At 41.1% G+C, this 12868-nt stretch overlaps 1 pseudogene; it reads left to right on the forward strand.

The window, feature by feature from the left end:
* The first annotated feature begins 1741 nt into the window (after positions 1-1741).
* On the forward strand, positions 1742-8259 carry LOC117479433 (annotated as a pseudogene).
* The last annotated feature ends 4609 nt before the right edge of the window (positions 8260-12868 follow it).

The raw sequence follows: 12868 nt of genomic DNA on the forward strand, positions 1-12868 counted from the left end.
TATGTTTAGGGTTTTAAGATCTTGGAAATTACATTTTAAAATCCCAAGTTTGAGTCTGGATGGAGAGATTTGATACATATATGTTTCCTCTTTGAGCTAATTTCACAAACATTTTTACTACAGGATTATTGCAATAATGTATTATTATACAGGGCGATATTTATGTGTTTGGCAACTAACAACTACAGTAGGTATAGGACAGAGTTACACGCAAGAAGATAAAATGATTACAAAACAAAGAAGGGCTGCTGTGTAGTTTACTGCTTCATTTTGCTGTTCTTTAACTTCTTACTTTGTTAATTTTACAAAATGAAACGTTGTATGGAGGTCTGATTCAGTTTCAGTTTCTTTCGCCGGTCAAGATGTCCGTTAAAGTTGAAATCTTCCGGACAAAATTAGAATTGCTTAGAATGTTGTCTACACCCTAGATATCTGCCACACCCTTTCAGCAGTCTACTCATTTTAAAAACAGCACTGACTGAATTTTAGTCATCGGTCACACATGCAGAGCACCCAGCACACAGTTAAATGTGTTCTCTGCATTTAACCCATCCTAGTACCAGGAGTCTAGTACTAGGAGCAGTGGGTAGCTATTGTACAGCGCCCAGGGAGCAATGGGAGTAAGGGGGGGAAGGGGGATGTCCGGTGCCTTGCTCAAGGGCACCACGGCAGGGCAGGAGGTGAACTGGGACCTCTCCAAGTAGCAGTCCACACTCCATATTTAGGTCTGGTCGCAGACTTGAACCGGCGACCCTACGGCTCACAGTCCAAGCCCCTACTGACTGAGCCACTGCCGGACCAAAAGTAGATGCTTCTTTCCCCATAACATATGTAAGTCTCTCTTGCTTTTATTTTAACAAATGTTCAATGATGTATTCGTTGTTGTTGATGTATTGCTTTGTCTGCTCAATTCTTCAAACTAGCTAAACTAATTACACTATTCTTTTAATTGTGATGTACCTAATGGTATTGTCGTTGTGTGTTTTACCAGTTACTTTTTTGTCTTAAAGACATAGGAAGTTCATTGATTAAACTTCATTGATCAAACCTTGTCATTCAGCTCAGTCATGATCTAATTACATCTGCAATGGGATTAAAACACATGACAAAAAAGTAGTCTGATATACAAGCAAGAGTTTAACTGACACAGATGTAAAACACTGAACTGTATTGAAATGAGGATTGTGTGTTGTAATACTTGATGAAACGTAGTGAAAATGTTATGGGTCTGGGAATTTCTTTTTAATATTCCTCAAGCAGGTACTTGGTTTGACTTTTATAATTACTCTATTAGTAATTACCATCCTGCTACGCAACATATTCTTTTTGACAAGAAAAGAGTCTCATTAATCTGGACAGCACTCAATCATAACTCTATGCTATGTGGTTGTGTCTGATTTGTGATTCAAGTGGGAAACTGAATGTCATTATCATCTCCAGTGTCCTTAAATGGCTGAAATACTCTTGGGACCATTCTGTAGTCACTTGCTGATACCTTTGGCTTCACTACTAATCTTTCAGAAAAAAATGACTGTTTCGTAAAATCTGAAAGCTACCATCGCAAATATTTGTCAAAAAATGTATAAATAACTGTACTGAACTACAACTTGCTAAAGATGTGCCATTTTCTGACTTTTGACAACAGAATCAGGATTTGTCTGAAAATCATGTTGTTTTTGTTTTTTTTACCTGAAAATGTAACATTGTTTTTCATATTTCTGCTTTTCCACATAGTGACAACATGTGCAGGTTCACGCTCACCACAGATAAGACACACTGGTCAAGTAAATGTTTCAATTGAAGGGTCAGTTAATCAAAAATAAAAATGCAGGATCTAACAATGCAGACATTTTTGATTATCCAGAGTAAAAGTTGCCGTGGACTTTTTTTTAAATACAGAAAATTCTATTCACCTTCAATATATTGGGATTACTGTAGTACATTTCTGTAATGCTGGAGACTTGTAGAAAATATTAAGAAAATCTGTGTATTGTTTTTATTTTATTTTGTGATTTGGGTGTATTGCATTGTTAACAGTAATTTTTAACCGATGCTAACAAGTCATTCCTTTTGAAGGTCTCTGTTTGATCATCGCCAGCTTGGGTAAGTTTATAACATGGATTTATCATAATTAACCGTCTTAATAACAGAAAAACGATAAGATACTTACTAAAAAAAGATTGGTGAAAAAGGATGTTTTATAATAGATGTCTTCAAAAGCTAATTAAAAACATCATGATTGTCTTCCATCTCTCAGCCTCTTCCTCCAGGCTGGTGTGTTACTATAACAGCGAGGCTGCAGATAGAGAGGATGAGGGACAGTTCACGGTTTCAGATATCGATCTGAACAAGTGTACCCATCTGATCTATGCTTTTTCTGACATCAATACCCAAAACGAGCTGGTCCCTAGCAGTGGGACTGACATACAACGCTATCAGTCCTTTAATGGACTCAAAACCAGGTCAGTGAAGACCCTTTGGATGGTCTGCAAAAGTTGTGCAAAGATGTTGGATTTTTCTAGACAATAATAACTAAACATATTTTTGCTTTCACAGGAATCCACTGCTCAAAACCCTGCTGGCTGTTGGTGGCTTGACCTTTGACACACAAAAGTAAGTCACTTAATTATTAATAATAATATAATATAATTGATAAAGAAAAATGTGAGCAACCTTTTTTAAATGTTGGTACTTTTTTACCTACCATGAAACTTTATTAAGTAAATGTGTTGATGTTGGGTGTTTGTATTAAATCCATGCAAATGAAATGCGACCAATTTTAATCACTTAAAGGAAACCTATCATGCTATATTTAAATGATATATTGTAGGGCCATACCTATATAAGGTATATTTATACGTTTCTGTTTTCGAAATACCAAACAGATCATGCATTTTAGCCATGCCTCATTTCGCTCTATGTGTTGTTTGCTGTCTACGGGTCTGATTCTGCTGACCACGCCCAGGAGAGGTGAGCCGTGCTCTGATCAGCTGCTGGGCTGTCAGAAGAGGGGGAGAAAAAGAGATCTCCGTCCTCCGTGTTTTATTATATAGAGTCGTTATTCATTTGTTTTAAAGCTCAATAAATAACAAAGAAGACCTTTGACCGGCACTTTTCTAATTTTGTCCGAAAGATTTCAACTTTAACGGACATCTTGACCGGCGAAAGAAACTGAAACTGAATCAGACCTCCATACAACGTTTCATTTTGTAAAATTAACAAAGTAAGAAGTTAAAGAACAGCAAAATGAAGCAGTAAACTACACAGCAGCCCTTCTTTGTTTTGTAATCATTTTATCTTCTTGCGTGTAACTCTGTCCTATACCTAATGTAGTTGTTAGTTGCCAAACACATAAATATCGCCCTGTATAATAATACATTATTGCAATAATCCTGTAGTAAAAATGTTTGTGAAATTAGCTCAAAGAGGAAACATATATGTATCAAATCTCTCCATCCAGACTCAAACTTGGGATTTTAAAATGTAATTTCCAAGATCTTAAAACCCTAAACATAGACCCTAAAACCCCCCATCCTTGGAAGTCTGGTATGAGCCATAAAGAAAGTCCACCTGTTACTGAACTACTTTGAAAATGACATTTCAAAATACTTTCTACAACAACATGGTATTTCAATGGCATTATGAATCAAAATGTTTTCACCTGGCCAGTTGCTGATAGAAAAAAAAGTATCTTTATACGGCAACATTTGTTTAGGCTCCTCTTAATGTAGTAAAACTAATTTAAATTAAGCAGCAATACAAGTAGTAATAATTAAATAACTTACAGAGGTGAAAGTTAAAGTATTAGCAAAAAGAGTTTATACTTTATTCATACTTTGTGTTTTCATAATGTATATCTCTTGTAGAAGTCTCTAAGGGCCGTGTCCGATGTGTGTGTGGGGGGTGTGCCACAGTCTTTCATAATTATGTGTGTGTCACCATTTTTAAGTGTGCATTTTACAGTCCTTGATGTGTGTGTGTGTGTGTGTGTCACATCTTCTGATGGAGGCCACAGCTCTGGGAAAGAAGTTGTTCAACAGTCTATTGGTGTTTGGCTGTTTGTGTGCTGGTGGTGACAATTCAGTGGGCTGCCTCCACCACACAAAGCTGGTCCTTCTGCTCGCAACTGCATACCACACAGTGTTGCAGTTACTCAAGATGCTGTCATTAGTGCCCCCTAGAAAATATAAAGCAGTTTCTGTGAGAGCTGTGCCGGCTTTAGCATCCTGAGGAAGAAACATATTTCTTAATTAGCCCCAATAGTGTTGTGTAATCGTCAGATTTAAATATGGAGTTAATTATGAAGTTAAGGAGTTATGATTTCCAACCTGCTGTGGTCATTGTGTGATTCCTTAGTTCCTGTCATTAACAAATATGTTTTAAACAACGTCATGATGTGACGCAAAGTATGTCAAATTACAGTAATTTTCATGGACAAAGTAACAATGCATGTAAAGAGCAGGGTTATAATTATTTAAAATGAGCAGCAAGACTAGCATTGTCATGTAAGGCATGTCTAATTGCACAGGGATTAAAAATAAACATACAAGAACAAACCCACACTAAATGTTAGCTTCAATGACAAAGTAAAGCAATTACTCACACAATGAGCAGCAGTATCATTAAAAAAAGGCACCCAATTGGGCTAGAAACACCTACTGTACCACCTCGGTGTTATTACTCACTTCTGATAACACTGAATTAAAAAGCATTGACTTGAATGACATGCAGGTGCTGTTTTTCTATATGAACAGCTATTATACTGTATAGTATGTATAGTATAGTATTCTGTTTCTACACTAATCTAAAGTTGTCTACTTCTGTGATTCCTCTTGTAAACACAGCATCTCAGTCTCTGTCACCCTCAACTCAAGTAATCATCAAAATATTCCCTTAACTATTCATTCAGCACCAACATCAGGTTATCATTCACTTTCATTCATCAGTCAATTGAATTAGTCAAATACAGTGTTTTATTGTGTAAATAAATAAAACAGCCTGTACAATATACACATAGATATTTGTACTTTACTTAAGTATTTCCATGTCACCATCCATCCGTCCATCCATCCAGCACACACATGACTCAAGTATGAAAAAATACCTCCAATTGATCCAATCCTATAGGTAAAGTTTGAATTGCACACTATTTAAACATTTGGGAGGAATGATTTTGGTCAGAAAACATTTTTGTTTGAGGGGCCAGGTAGCTTATTATGCAATTTAAATGCATCTATACATTTCAAAAATAATGTAGATGCCATATACTCTATATATCAGTGCCACATTTAAAGTGGACCTATCATGCTATATTTGAATAATATGTTATAGGGCCATACCTATAAAACATGTCTGTGAAGTTTTTTTTTCAAAATACCAAACAGATCATGCATTTTAGCCATGCCTCATTTCGCTCTATGTGTTGTTTGCTGTCTACGGGTCTGATTCTGCTGACCACGCCCAGGAGAGGGGAGACGTGCTCTGATCAGCTGCTGGGCTGTCAGAAGAGGGGGAGAAAAAGAGATCTCCGTCCTCCGTGTTTTATTTCATAGAGTCGTTATTCATTTGTTTTAAAGCTCAATAAATAACAAAGAAGACCTTTGACCGGCACTTTTCTAATTTTGTCCGGAAGATTTAAACTTTAACGGACATCTTGACCGGCGAAAGAAACTGAAACTGAAACTCTGCCGCACGGTCCCCTCGTTCCTTGGAAGAGGCGGAGAGGTGGGTGTTTGTCATCTGCTGGTGGACTAACCGGAGAGAATTACAGTGCTTGCCTCGACGGGGAGGGATTGCATTGCATTAAAGCAGCGGGAGCAAACGCTTACCTCGGGGAGGGAGAAAGAAAGCCACAGCGGAGAATAAACAGAAGGGTAACCATGGTAACCGAGTCTTTTTCGCTGCTTTTGTGGCAGACTACAGCGCCACTTACAGGCCTGGCATATGTACTACAGCGTCTCCAGCACTTTCGAACGGCAATGGCCGTGGCTGTCTCCTCCTGATTGGTGGAGTTGGCCCAATAGCCGTAGCGCCACTTTCCTGACGTCAGTAAAGTGTTCAAATCTGGATCAGTTTTTATCAGATCCGTTGCAGCCCCTTTTTTAGAGATTTGGGTATGGAGGAAAATAGAGAGGGTTGTGTTTTCTGACACTTGGTGGGTTCCCTGGAACACCGGGGACACATATTCATGTATAAAAGACGTACAAAAGTGCATTTTGCATGATAGGTCTCCTTTAAATACCTTTTTCTTTTAAGCTGATGCACGCTTAGTGCAAATAACTTCTCTTTTTAATCATCATTCATAATTACGAGTGAAAGACATGCTCACTAGACCATTTGCCTCATGTCTGTTTATTTGTCTTTGCAAATTGCTTAGTGTTTGAGCTATTAGAACAGAGCGCCTAAATGCAGTATGTTGAGTGTCTTCATGAGAGCATTGCTTTATTAAACTGTTTACCAGATTTACTGCAATGGTGGCAACAAAACAAAACAGAAACATTCATCCAGTCTGCTATCAAAATATTGAGAGAAAATGGGTTTGATGGGCTAAACCTTGACTGGAGGAACCCCAGAGGAGCAGGAAGCACATCAAAGGACAAGCAGAGATTCACAATGCTTTGCAAGGTCAGATCCTGAATTGATCTTACTGTCTATAGCACATATGTAAATATCAGATTGTAAACTAAATGTAAACTTAACCATGCTTCTTGTGTAGGAGCTCAAAGAGGCCTTTGAGTATGAGGGGGAAACAATTAACCGTGACAGCCTAATCATCTCTGCTCGTGTCTCTGCTGAGAAAGCAACCATCGATGCCAGTTATCAAAACCCACAGATTGCCAAGTAAGAATGATATCATGTATCTCTTTACATTACCCATGATTACCTGTTGTCTTTGTTTTTCTGAATGTGATCTCTTCTTCTCTTTTTCAGGCACCTGGATTTCATTAATGTGTTGACATTTGATTTTCACGGCCCCTGGGAAAGTGTCACAGGACATCACAGCCCCTTATACAACGGATCCCACGACACAGGAAACAAAACCTACTCTAACACTGTAAGTACAGGGATTCATATGTACGCTGCAAAAAAAGTTATTTTCTCATTGTATTTTGTTATTTTAATCCACATTTTAGGACTATGCTATGCGGTATTGGCGGGACCAGGGAGCACCAGCACAAAAGCTAAACTTGGGGTTAGCGGCATACGGGAGAGCTTTTGATCTCTCCACTGCCTCCAGTGATGTTGGAGCACCAGCGAATGGTCCTGGTGAAGAAGGATGTTACACTGGGGAAGAGGGATTCTGGGCTGCTTATGAGGTAAATTGCAACCTGTGAATGAAATACATTTAAATCGATCACTTTATTATAGCCTTACAGATTCCGCAGTATTTGGTGTGACACATTTCTGTTGGAAATGTTGACATTTTGTAACCCTTTTGTTCAGACATGCCTTTATCTTGATGGAGTTAAATCCGAGCTGATACCTGATCAGAAAGCTCCATATGCCACCACAGAAAATCAATGGGTTGGATTTGACAACAAAAAAAGCCTTGACACTAAGGTAATCATTTATTTAATTCAAACTATTAATCGGAAAATCCTTTACAAATGGCTGGTTGTACACAAATCTGGTTAAATAGATAGTTGGTCCACCTGGCCTCAGCTTTTAAAGTGTTTTGTTCCTCATCCTCTTAGGTCAGTTACCTAAAGACTAACAACTTTGGAGGAGCATTTCTTTGGTCTCTGGACCTGGATGATATGAATGGACAGTTCTGCAAAATGGGCAACAACCCTTTCCTCAGCCACCTGCATAATCTCCTGTTTTAAGGTAACTACTGTAAACACAACCGTGTCCATCCCATCCTCTAATGAGGAGGAGATTGTATGTGTGTATTTTATTCACTGAATACATGTGGTTACATTTAATTATGCAGAAAAGTAAATGGGTTCTCTTCCTATTAAGTCGGAAGAGATACTCTGAAAGAAAATTCAATATGATGACAAATGGTGTTAAAGAATTTATACATTTGTATGACTTATTATTTTAGGTTTTCCTGGCCTTACCACTACAACTCCCCCTGCAACACCCTCAACCAATTAAACACCTTCTGGAAACGGCTGTGTTGGCCGAACGGGGCACTTCCCTAACCCTGAAGATCCAACAACTTATTACTACTGTGACAATGGGCGAGGTCATCTCCAAAAGTGCTCAGCAGATGTGGTCTTTAAAGCGTCCTGCACGTGCTGCACAAGGCCCTAAAGTGTTACACATGAATCATTTTACCGCGCAAAAGTGGTATCATTTATTTTTCGAAGCAAATGGGGAGAATTGTCAAAAGCTGTTATAATTACAATTTCCTGTTATTAATCACCATTAAGTTAATTTAAGAAAACATAATGTAGGCCTCACTGATATACTACACTTAACAATAAGAAAGCGTTTACATATTTTACTTCCTCCTCTTTTCAGTTACCTAACAATAACAATACAATCAGATCAGGGAACAAATCTAATATTTAAAAAAAGCATACCAGTAGTAAAAAAAACAGCAACAAAAAAACCTAAATGGCTAAAAAACCTAAATGGGTCGCTAAATATACTTTGGCGGCCGTTAATATACCTGGGCGGCCCGCCCAAGTAAAGTCTATGTGTGGGAAACCCTTTACTGTATATGTTAAGAGTAACAATGTTCTTCGATCCATGTCCATCAATATGCAATTATGTCCATCAATATGCAATTATTATTGTTTATCAAGACATAATACAAGCATGTTGTACTGTGTAAATACAGTTGTATTCATGTTGATGTCTGTTATTGAAGGTGTACCTAAACCAGCTGGGTGTGTATGTTCTTGTTTTTCTCACTCCTAATATTCAAACTGACATGCCTTACCTAATTATGTGGTTATTGTATATCTATATAATTGTTGGTGTATCTAACCCTGTTGTATGGGATTTGGTTTCTATTCAGCAACTGAGTGATTGCCTTTGTCCTACATAAAGACACAAATGTTTCCTATAGCAGGTATTTATGTAATGAATGTCTTCATGTGAATAAATATAAATGAATATCGCTAAATTAATGAGTTAATAAAAAAAGAAATACCTTAACTTATCAAGACTAAGATTTCCACATCTTGTTTGTCCGGATCGATTTTTCTAATTCAAAAGACACATTCAACAAAAACAAGCTGCCTCATGGAAAATACATTCAAATGAGAGAACCAGTGCAAGCTACTGCATTTTGTCTACAAACAATTACAAAAATGACTTCCTGTAATATGAAAAAGCTGCTTATACTGATATTTTATATATGATAACACCCTTGTCAGCAGCACTATGTTGTTTCAACAGTTTTAGCTCATTTCATGTTTCTTTATTGTCAATCTCAAAATATGTTTGTACACACAGAAAGATCAAAATACTGTTTCCCACAGTTCTGAGGTATAAAATAACACATTAAAATACAAGAACACTCAATGCCTGCTCTTACAAAAAGCTACAGTACTATCCTTTACATTACATTACATTTCATGTCACTTGTTAGACGCTTATATCCAAAATCATGTTCAGCTTAAGTCTCAGCAAAACTCACGACATTTCTGGAGCCTTGTAGACCCAGAAAACTCTAAGAACATTCACCAAGCAGCACTGAAAATGTCTGCTTTATTTGGTTCTGTTCTACATACCTTTTGTGAAGCAGCCTTTTCTGACATGAATGTCATGAAATCTAAATACAGAACAAGACTGAGTGATGAACATTTAAATGACTCTATTAGAGTGAACCTAAGTGGGTACACTTCAGCATACACCTCTCTGGTGGACTCCATGCAGTGCCAGTCATCTCACTAACTGTGAGAAAGAGTGAATGCACTTATTTTACCATAAGTGCCATAAGATGCTTGTAAGGTGGTGATTAAGGACATTTATGTGAATTCTCAGTGAAGTACTTACTATGTGGGCCATAATAATATGTGAGACATTTTCGTTTTCTTGGACCTTGATGTGAAGTTAAGATTTGTGATAAGCTTAAGGTATTGCAATTTCACACGTGTACAAAAGTATAGCTTAATTCAACTGATGAGGGCTATGTGAATAAATGTAAGCGATGTGATGCAAGTAGCTCTTGGCCACTTTCATTTTTTCAAAGTAGCTCTCAGATGAAGAAAGGTTGGAGACCCCTGCCCTAGACAAATAGGGGAGGGAAGATGAAGCAGTAAAACCACCTGCAGATTTTGCTTTCAATTAGTGGAATAAATAGATCAAGTGATGCTAACAGGTTAGACATGTTTGTGTTTCAGATCTGTTTTAAAGTACAGGGTTATATCTCGGTCTTTTAATCCAGATCTAATCATTACAAATAACGAATAAGTCGTTTCTGGCTCCATTTCCACTTTCACATGCCTTCAAGTGTGCTAAAATAGTAAAATAAAGTTTGCCATTTCCTCTGTTTTTTCCCTGCTTGATCAATAATTATCTATATTTACTCCAATAATGCTTATAATAATTCCTCTTGCTTTGATAAATATAACAAAATATCATCAGTATTTTATCAACATATAACATTAGTTATATCTCTCACAGGCTCCGCCCTCTACTGGACACAGGCTCCGCCCTCTACTGGACTCTATGGGTACTACCTTATACTACCTTCCCACTGAGACTTCTATAGACGTAGCCGGCCCCGGGCGGGCCTACCTGAATGCGCGCGCATCACACCATATAAAAGGAGGCCTCGCCTCCTGACTATCATCCTTTTTCTCTTCAGCAGCGGAAGTGATTCCACGAGCTTCGAGACGATTGAGAAAGAGAGAGTAAAGTGTAGGACCTGCCCGAAATGCCCGAATCTAATTACCCTTCTGCTTCACGTCCTTGGGGCCTGACCACGCGGTGGGTAATATGGGCCCGACGCTGACATGCCCAGACTGCCAGATGATCCCGCGGCTCACACGAGAGCATCGTGGGCAGCACTTCCTGGCGAGGGCTACCCCGCAGGAGGAGTCGGTGGATCTGGAGCTCGACGTCGTGGACGTAGGCGATTTGGGGAGCGAGGTCCAACTCTCAGGTTTGCGCGGATCGATTTCCCGGCGGTGATGACTCTGGTGGCGGAGCGTGTGGGCTTACTGCTCCCCCCACCGCTGCCACCGAGGCCTGTAAACCGCCTGAGATTTACGGCCCGGTGCGTCCGGCGCAGCCGACCTTCGTTTCGCCCCAGCTGCCAGAGGTATGGCGGTGTGTGGAGGCGACATGGCAGCAGCCATTTAAAACGAAGGCCCCGATAGCCGCCATGGCGGGTATCGTTAAGGCGGTGGATCGCTCGGACACGACATGTCCAGGTGTGCCCCCCCCCCTCGATGAGAGCCTGGCGGCCCATCTGCTTCCGCGGCTGGTTGGGCGGAGGGTAAACGTCCTCTGCCCCCGCTGCCCCGGTACCGAGACACCTGGAATATCTGGATAAGTTGTTCAAGCTCGGTACGCAGATGGCGGCTGCGGCCGATAATCTTGGCGTGTTGGCGTCTTCCTGATCACCCCTCAGGCAGACGCCCCCGCCCTCCCGTCTCAGGACGAGAGCGATTATTCGGACCACGCTGTTAGTCAGATGAGTAATCTGATTTATGGCCACCGCAGCAGGGCAGATGATTTCCCTGGCCACAGTGGCGTCTCGTCACGTGTGGCTAGGGCTCACGGCCCTATCTAAGAAGGACAGAGAAGATCTCCTCGGAGCCCCCGTGTCCACGGAGGGGCTCTTTGGGTCGGTCTCCTCGGTCACCCAGCGCTTCAGCCGCCTAGAGGAGGAGAGAGTCCAGCTTAGCCGCTTGCTATCGATGGCTCCTCCTCAGGCCCCGCTACGTGCCCCCCTCGCGTTGCCATGCAGGGGAGGGAGCGTAGTGCGACAGTGAAGCGGAGGGAGAGGCGCCGGCACGGGGGTCCCGTAGCTGCGGCGCCCTCCACCTCTACGGCCCACCCCGTGGCACCGGCATACCGGCAGTCACGGGGAAGGGCTGCCCAACCGAGGCAGGCTCCGCAACAGCAGAGCACCCCGGTGGGGAGCTCCATCTTCGCGGAGTTAACTGCCTATTTAATGCCCAGATCCCTGTCAAAACCTTTAAAATAAAGATGGTGTTGATCTGTATCCAAGTCTGAGTGTCCTTTGTTTCCACAATACACTTGCACATGTTGATGACTGTACAAATTCCCCACTCGCCGCCCCAGCTATAGCTCCCGTTAGGGAGGAGGCTAGTGGGAGTGCGCAGATGAGAGTGATAAACCGCAGGCAGCACTGTTATAGTGCGGTGCGGGTACAGGGACATTATGGCCGACGTTTTTCTGTTAGAAAACATTCTATGTTTGAAGCTAAGACTCCAAATAATGCTGTTTACTATAGTGATAGGGGCTGCATTATAGCAACGCCCGCACTTGTAAAGAGGCACGTGGCGGTGCGTTCAGGGGCCTTAGTAAAACATACTACGCCTGTAAAAACTCCGGTTAATGCTGTTTTCCATAGTGAGGAAAATAGCATTATGACAACGTGCGCCCCCCCCCCCCCCCCCCCCGAGAGCGGGCCGCGGTGCGTTCATGGACAGAAGAAGCTCAGATTAATGCTTCTTTCTCTCTAAGAGAAAACAGCATTATGGCGGAGCGCGCGCTCTCACGGGAGCGTGCCGTGGTGCGTTCAGGGACCTCAGTGAAAAATCTTCAGTTTTTTTCTCTGAGTGGAAACTGCATTATAGAAAAACGGCCCTTTCTGTGTCAGCCCCCCATGGGTCAAACTTCCTTTTATGGAGGGTTTGACGGCGGAGTGGGCCACCAGAGAGTACCACAGCGTCATAGCTGCGGCTCCGCAGCTGATTGCGCATCCCCTAACACA

The sequence above is a fragment of the Trematomus bernacchii genome, unplaced genomic scaffold, assembly GCF_902827165.1.
Source record: "Trematomus bernacchii unplaced genomic scaffold, fTreBer1.1, whole genome shotgun sequence".
In the NCBI taxonomy this organism is placed as follows: Eukaryota; Metazoa; Chordata; class Actinopteri; order Perciformes; family Nototheniidae; genus Trematomus; species Trematomus bernacchii.